Here is a 9263-nt window from a genome sequence, read left to right as displayed (position 1 = left end):
TTCTGTCAAATGAGGTTTTATATTCAAAATCTTACCGTCCTTTATTATCATTATCCATATGTGAGGATTGTATAAACTAAATGTTAGATATTTTTATAAAATTAGTAATTTGTATATCTCCACTCAAGTCGGATAGAATTAAAATGTGTTTGTTTTGTTGTTGTGTGATTAGAATTGGAGGCCCAAATTTTATAAAGTTTATGGACAGTCGTATTCTTTCTATCAAAGAATATATCAACTACCAATATAATTAATGAATAATTATAACACCATCAAAACTAATTTCTATATTAACAAATTGGACCACAATTAGAATAAAAAATTTAACATTTGTTAATAGTAAAAGCAATGTCAGATCTTATACAGACTTGAGCATACATTAAGCTTCCAACAGCTGAAGTATAAAAAATATTTTGTATCTGTTCTTTTTCAAGTTCATTTTTGGAACATTAATCTAAGAAGAATTTGTCACCTTTTTCAATAGGTGCAACACTTGTGAACAATTTTGCATTTTAAATCTCTCAAGAACTTTATTAATATAGACTTCTTGAGATAAACCTAAAATTCCTTTATGTTTATCTCTATGAATCTTTATGCCAATGACATAAGACGCATCACCCATATCTTTCATATCAAAATGTCTAGAGAAAAATTGTTTTACTTCATGTAACAACTCTAAATCATTTGTTGCAAGTAAAATATTATCTACATATAAGATGAAAAATATGATCTTGCTTCCACTAACCTTGTGATATATACATTGATCAGAAATATTCTCAATGAACCCAAATGAAGAAATCATATTGTGAAACTTTAAATACGACTGTTGAGAAGCCTACCTAAGATCATACATTGCTCTATTAAGCTGCAAACTAACTTCTTACCAGCACTTGAGATAAACCTTTCGAGTTGTCTCATATATACCTCTTCATCCAAATTTTCATTAAGGAATGCCGTTTTCACATTCATTTGATACAATTCTATGTCAAAGTGTGCTACCAATGCCATAATAATGCGGAAAAAGTCTTTCTTTAAAACATGAGAAAATATTTTCCTGTAGTCAACTCATTCCCTTTGAGTGAATCCTTTGGCAACAAGTCGAGCCTTGTAGCGATCAATATTGCCTGATGAATCCTTCTTGGTCTTAAAAACTCATTTACAGCCAATGGCCTTTTTCCCATCAGACAATTTTACAAGATCCCAAACTTGGTTATCCACCATAGAATTCATTTCATCCTTCATAGCGTCTAGCCATAAATTGGAATTGCGACTTTCCATTACTTGTGAAAATGTTGTTGGGTCATTTTCATCACAAACATCATAGTCAAACTCAGCAAGATACACTACATAGTCACTAGAAATTGCAGGTTTTCTTATTTTTGTTGATCTTCTTAATGTTTCATCATCAACCTCTTGTAAAGGTAGTGGCATAATAGGTTCTTCCTCTTCTTGAAGTTGCTCTTGAGCAATATGTTCTTGAACAACATTTTCATTATGAAGAGTTTGATCATCCATCATATGATCTACTTGAACATTATCTTCATGATGTGGAACATCAGTAATAGATTGTTCTACATTGACCCTATCTGTATGGGCATTGTATTGAACAATCACTCTTGTATATGGAGAGTTTTGACAAATATTATCATTTTCAACAACTTTAAGAGGATGATTTCTCCCACTTTTCACATCAAGCTTTAAAACCTTGTATTTTTAGATTCAACTATTTTACTTGAATGGGAGGCCAATAAAATCTGTAACCCTTAGCCAAAAAAAGAAAGGAAGTGGCCGAAGCCATTTGGGAACAAGGAAAAGAAACTTACTTATATGCATATGTATATATACATATAACCAAAAGAAAGAAAAGAAACGTAGCTTGTAAGTATATATATATATATACATATTGATATATTTATGACACCTAAACCTCCTATGTGTGACCTTTTCCATAAATCATGATCGTTAACACCTAATTAGCATTGCATGCTTCATTCTTGAGTGGTACAAGAGAGATAGAACCGAGAGAGAAGAAAGAAACCGTGAACTTCTCAAAAACTTTCAGCTTCAATTTCTTATGATCTGTAGCTCCAATTGAAAATTTAATTTGATAAAAGTGTTTGTATCTTTCTCTTCTACGCGTTGGCATCACTTTAATTCGGTAGAAGTTGATGGTCACATAGCTCATCTTCTCTTTGAGTTTGGCCAATTGAAGTTTTAGGAGGCACAGGCGATTTCTGACACTTTTCTCTTCAGTAGTTCTGTCAGAAAATTTCTCCAGAGTTTTCGTTGATTTTGATTTCATACGGAGGTAGGGAATTTTATTTTGAAATTAACTATTTTAATTTATGAATGCCATGGAAGTCTAGTGGATATTTGCAAATAATTTATAATTGTTTGGAATGACTGAATGATAAGTTTGAATTGTGTTTGTGACTGAATAAGTGTTTGATTTCTTGTTGTTTAGGAATACTGAAAATTCTGATTAATGGCTGGTTATAATGAATATTTGTTGAGTTGTGGTTGTTAATGGTGATGGATTTGGTATTGCTTGTTGAATGGAAAATATAAATTGAGTGTGAATTGAAACTGTAATTGATGTTGAAAACTCTGGTTATGTCAATGTCTTGGTTGGATTGTTGATTTGAGAAAAATATTGGTTTAATTCAAGAGCAAAGGATTTGATATTTGAAATGGTTGAGAGATTTTTTGGTTGGGATCCTGAAAGGGTGGCATAGTCCGAATTTTAGAGAAAATGCTGCCAAATTTTTATAAAATTCTAAGACTTTATTTAAAGTGTTATTTAAAAGCAAATTTGATTTAAAAATATTATTTGATTTCGATTTATTACGAAAAGAGTTTTGTTTTCAATTCGATTTATTAAGAAAAGTATAATATTTTAAACTCAATCTTTTGAGAAGGATTTTGTTTTAAGTTATGTTTTGAGTTCGGTTTGATAAGGAAGAAAAGAAGAAGAACAAAAAGTAAAGGAATGAGAGATAATTAAAGGAATTTCTACCACAGGAGAGCAGAGAACAAAGATTAAAGGAATATATTGATTAAAGGAATGTCTGTTACAGGAGAGCAGATGCGACTTTGTTTGGGCCTTAGTGCTAAATGTATAGTGGAGACGCCACACACTGAGAATTGTTTTCCAGATGTAAGTACATTGAAAGTCACACTGTATGCGGTCTAGCCGTAAGACTTATAAGCACACTGGATGCATCTGGAAAGCCATATCTGGGACTCGTTTCCGAGTAATGTCGGGAGCGGATAGGCAACCGACACATGAGCTCATGGCCTGCGTTAAGGATAGACATGCATCATGTTGTTTGCACAGTTGCATTAGATTGTGTTTGCTTGTATTATTTCTTTGCGATTGTGCTGTTTGTCTTGTTGCGACTTGCCTGTATGTTGAACTGAATCTCTTACTTGTACTATTAGTTTGTGAATATATTAATGTGATTAGGAATTGACGTTTTGATTGAGAATTAATTATGTGGCTGAGAAATTGTTAATGTGACTAGTCTTAGATTTAAAATTTGTTTTGGGTTTAGAGATTTTGAAAGAGGTAATTAATTAGCTAAAGTAAAACCAAGAGTATTTTCAAAAGGTTTGATAAAAAACTATAGTTTCCTTGAGTATGTTAATTATTCGCATTTTATTCATTACTTTTACAGCATTCCCGTTCCCTACTAAGAATGTGTGGTTTGTTCTCACCCCAAAAATCTTCCACCCTTTCAGTGACACGGGTTCGAAGAATCAGTTTGAACCTACGGACGATTATTAGTTTTGTTTGAGTTAAGTAATGTGTTGAGTTTCTTTCACGAAATTCCCTCGCCTTTGTTATTAAGATTTTATTTTTAAACAGAGGGATAGGAATTATATCTGAGTTCCTTTTGATTTTTTTTGTACAATATTTATTATTATTAATAATTATGTGATTATTATTACTTGGTGTTCTTTGATGATTGGGTTTGATTAATAAAAAACACAAGTTTCCGGCATATTCTTAAAATTGAAACGCAAAATTGAACTAAAGGTACAATATTAAATAGTAAATAAGGAAAACAGGTTAGTAACGCCTCACTTTTGGTACGATCATGACGTGCTAAAAGTTAGGGTGTTACATTATGGTATCCGAGCAGTTTATCCTGATTAGAGCCTTGGAAATGGACTGACTGTGCTTCATTGCATACTCTGAGTATCTGTCATGTTATAGGTCTTGTCCGAATGATGAGAATTAGAGTTTTATGCACATGACTGCCTATTGATTAACGCTGTTAGCTTACCGTTGCATATTTGTTAATGTTAAGTCTGGCCAACTTAATGTTGATGATTTATGTATACGGAAAAGTTAACGAGTTATTATAGGCAAAATAGAAGTAATAGGTAACGTGAATTATGGGTTTTGGGAACGTTAGGAGTTAATTTCTTGATGTTACTTGGTTACGTATCTGTTCTTTCATGGTTTGCCTTGAGGTTCTAGTTCGAGATTTCTTTCCTGAAAAGAGTTAACTGATTATTCTCCAACCCTGTTTCCTTGTTCATATGTAGGGCTGGCAATGGGTAGGGTAGGGTAGGGTTTGGACCCTACCCTAATCCTACCCGCGGGTTGAAAATTCTATTAAAACTCTACCCTACCCTACTCGCGGGTTGAGAATCTCTCAACCCTAACCCTACCCGCACCCTAAAGTTCTAAACCCTACCCTACCCTACCCTACCCGCAGGCATACCCGGACCATACCCTACCCTACCCGCAGCGGGTAGGGTAGCCTACCCTACCCGAACGGGTTGGACCGGGTTGGATACCCACGGGTAGGGTATGAATTGCCAGCCCTATTCATATGCTTTCTCATTTGATCCTGATTGCATATGTCTTCTTAAATTTTTTGGATATCCGCCTTGTGTTGTTTAAACTCCTCTTCTTGACTCGTATATTCTTTGATGTAATTTTGGACTTGTTTAATGCATCAAAGTGAATCATTGAAATCTTTGTAAATCTTGTCCGAGTTGCTTGTCCTTTCTCTAAGATCTTGTATCTTTTTGAGTGATCACTTGAGATTTGTTTTGATGTCACGTGCAACCGTTATACATAGCAAGTGGTGCGTTAGTTCTTTATGATGCATTTCGTGAATACAAAAGGTAGAGCTTGTAAGCGTGTGACGTCACAGGATGTTTTGGGGTTCTGAGTCCCATGAAGAAGTTTGCAGAAGTTAGATTTTTTTACCAGTAATGGATTGCAAAGTATTTGATGAAGTTGAGAAATTCACGAATAATCTGTTTGTTAAAGTACATTTTGGATCGGAGTGGTGAATATACCTCAGGTTGAAGTTTGGGAATTGAAACCCTGAAGTTGGTGTGAGCTTAGATTAGTGTGTGGACGTTAAGCACATTGTTTTAACTCCATGCATGTTTTATAACATTTCGTTGTCTTGCCTTATCATCACATGATTAAATCATGTTATCTTTTGCATCAAACATTTCTTGTTACTTTTGCTTTGCAATCACATTTCTAAAAATTTGAATAAAGTTTTAGCTAATCAAAGGCCTCTTTTTATAAAATCTGGTATTGGATTTGTGGAAGAGAGAAAATCAGTTTTAAAAAATGATTTTTATGCCTCTCCTTCCAAAACAACAAAGACTGAATCTGTTTTTAATAAAAATCACAAGGTCATCTCTTTCAAAAACAAGAATCCCTTTTTATCAATAAAAAATTTTAGCAAAAAGTAATATTTGTTCAAATTGTAATAGAGGTGGACATTCTTCACCTTATACTTTATTTACAAAAAGTTAGTTAATAATCATGTTTATAATATTGTTTGTGATTATAATACTTTTGGGCAACTAAAAAAAATTAACATAAAAAAATCGAAGTTAATTTGGATATCTAATTTTTTTTTGAAAGTATTGTAGACTTACCTTATATCCAAAAAAAAAATGACATTTCATATGATATAGAAGTTTGAAATAGCAATAGACAAGGTACTGCAACTAAAGGTATAACTAGATTCTGCAAGATGTTGCTGATCTATTTTTTTTTAACTAACAAAATTTTCTAAGTAGATGAGGAACAAGTTCATCTTTTTAAACTGCCACCTTTATATCTTTCTTGAATGTTTATATAATCTATGCATTTATTTCGAAAATCTTTTCTTATTGTGTTAAAATTGTTTTTAGTTAAAATATTTTTTGCATTAATCATTTTATTCGTTTTGAAAATCTTTTCTCAAATTTCTTTTCAATTATTTCTCAAAATCTCTTTTTAAAAGGAATTTTAATCTTACACCAGTTATAAATAAGAGGGAAAAAGTAAAGATTAAACTAAGCTATTATTTGATTTATGCATTTTATGACCTTATAAACTTATTAATTTATTCTTTTAGTTTTTGATATCTCTCTTGATTAAGATTTGATATATACTTTATATATATGTTTGTTTGTTGCTCTGATATATTTTATCATATTGCTTTGATACTTAATAGTCATACATCTCAAGCTATGTTTAATATTTCTTTGGCATATGTGTGCTATTTTTGTAATTCCGCTACGTTACTAATAATATTTCTGTCAACTTTTGCCAACTCTTGTTTATGATCGTGTTTAATGGAAGTGTCTTTGCGGATGTGTCTAATAAAATTTTTTTTTACAGTTATGTTTAATGGAAGTGTCTTTATAAATGTATTTTTTAAATGTATCTCTTTATACATGTGTTTTAAATATAATAATTAATCATTATTAGCAATAAATTGGCAGATTATATATTGGTACCCTATACTTTTCTTTTTGCAAATGATTAGGTTCCATAGCTTTAAGCTAAGCTTGATTAATAGATATTCATAAATGAAAAAGGAAGAGCTTGTTGAATTTCAGGTAAGTCATCCATACACTTTTTTTTTTAATTAGATTTAATTATGTTTGTCATTAAAAAAGAAATTGTTGAGACAAATTTTGTTTTATTTTTATTTTTTTGGTGAAAGAGGAGGGTCAAAAATCTCAAAATAGACAAAACAAAAAATTTCAACCGCAGCAATGATTAAGTATCCCTCATTTTAAAGATGCCAAAACTATCTAGAATTAAAGTATATCTGATTTCACGAGGAGAGTAGTCGAACACTTCTTATTATAACTTTCATGATGAATAATTTAGAAATTAATTAAAGATGATCAATCAAATAAGCTAGAATAATGCAAAGCATTTACATTAATGGGAATATCATTGAAAATGAAATTAAACAAAAAAAATTCTGCACTATCAACATAGCAAAAAAAAAAAATCTCAAAATCAAATCCTAATAACAAGGAACAACTGCACAATGCAAATTAAATAAGAAAAGTTTTTCCCTCTTAATAGAAAGCTATTGCATAGAGGTGAGTACGGATCGATTTGGTTCGGATTTATGATAAAATTAGAATCGAATCGATCAAAATGTAATTAGTTTGGTTTGGTTTGGATTTGTATTTTTTTTGTACATATACCCGAACCAAACCAAACCGATTAAGAACGAATTGGTTCGGTTCGGGTAATTGGGTACCCGACGACTTTGAAATTCATAAAAAAAAAACTAAATTTTTATCTTAAAAATTCAACAAGTACAATAAACATGTAAGATCAATAGAAATAATCCAAACATGTTAAATACCAAATACATTAAAAAGTAAACTCATTAAAATCCAAACATATTAAAGTATATCTGATTTCACGAGGAGAGTAGTCGAACACTTCTTATTATAACTTTCATGATGAATAATTTAGAAATTAATTAAAGATGATCAATCAAATAAGCTAGAATAATGCAAAGCATTTACATTAATGGGAATATCATTGAAAATGAAATTAAACAAAAAAAATTCTGCACTATCAACATAGCAAAAAAAAAAAATCTCAAAATCAAATCCTAATAACAAGGAACAACTGCACAATGCAAATTAAATAAGAAAAGTTTTTCCCTCTTAATAGAAAGCTATTGCATAGAGGTGAGTACGGATCGATTTGGTTCGGATTTATGATAAAATTAGAATCGAATCGATCAAAATGTAATTAGTTTGGTTTGGTTTGGATTTGTATTTTTTTTGTACATATACCCGAACCAAACCAAACCGATTAAGAACGAATTGGTTCGGTTCGGGTAATTGGGTACCCGACGACTTTGAAATTCATAAAAAAAAAACTAAATTTTTATCTTAAAAATTCAACAAGTACAATAAACATGTAAGATCAATAGAAATAATCCAAACATGTTAAATACCAAATACATTAAAAAGTAAACTCATTAAAATCCAAACATATTAATAATGATAATTTTTTTCTAATGAAAAAGTCATATATATATTTTTTATTTTTTTATTTAATTAATATATGATCGGGTTTGCAGGTTGGTTCGGGTTCCGTATCTTCAAAACCGATACCCAAACCAATCACTAACAAAGATTATCGATTTAGTTCGGGTTGGACCCGATTACCCGTTAATTCCAGAACCAATTTAATTGATTCGGTTTGAGTTCGGACGGATAATCGGGTACCCATTACCTGTGTTCACCCGGCACACATTATCGGAGAACAAAGAAAAAAAAAATTCACCCTTAAATGCACAAAAAGACTAATTGATGAAAAGGGAAATCATCCCAACATCAAAGAAAAAATATCAAACTCTATATATTGATGAATTATTAAAGAAGAAGTCGACCAATTCGTATATATTTTCATACCATACAAACATAAAAAGAATATAATGATAATTTATAAACATAAAAAATCAATCATTAATTACCTGTTATATAAAAATACATAATTAGTGTTATAAAAATATTTAATTATGATTCTATAAAAAAATTAATTATTTTTATATGATATAAAAATATAAAATTATATATATAAATTCATAATAATTAATTATTTTTATATGATATAAAAATATAAAATTATATATATAAATTCATAATAATTAATTATTTTTATATGATATAAAAATATAAAATTATATATATAAATTCATAATAATTAATTATTTATTTAATATAATTGTTTTTTCCAACATCATATCTTCATTGGCCTTTGGCAAAAAAGTGGAGTATGAAGGTCCACATTAACTTTGTGCTAACGTGATTACACTAAAAAACCACTCACTAAAATAACAACAAAGGAAGGTAATTTTAGCTTTAATTTTTTTTTGTTCAAATGGCCATTAAAATGGAGATTTGGTATTTTTTAATTAAATATTGAAAATGAATGTTGGGTTATTTTTTAATAAAAATAAATGATCTTT

This window comes from Arachis ipaensis, chromosome B08 (genome assembly GCF_000816755.2).
Source record: "Arachis ipaensis cultivar K30076 chromosome B08, Araip1.1, whole genome shotgun sequence".
Taxonomy (NCBI): Eukaryota; Viridiplantae; Streptophyta; class Magnoliopsida; order Fabales; family Fabaceae; genus Arachis; species Arachis ipaensis.
Note: the sequence above shows the minus strand (reverse complement) of the source record.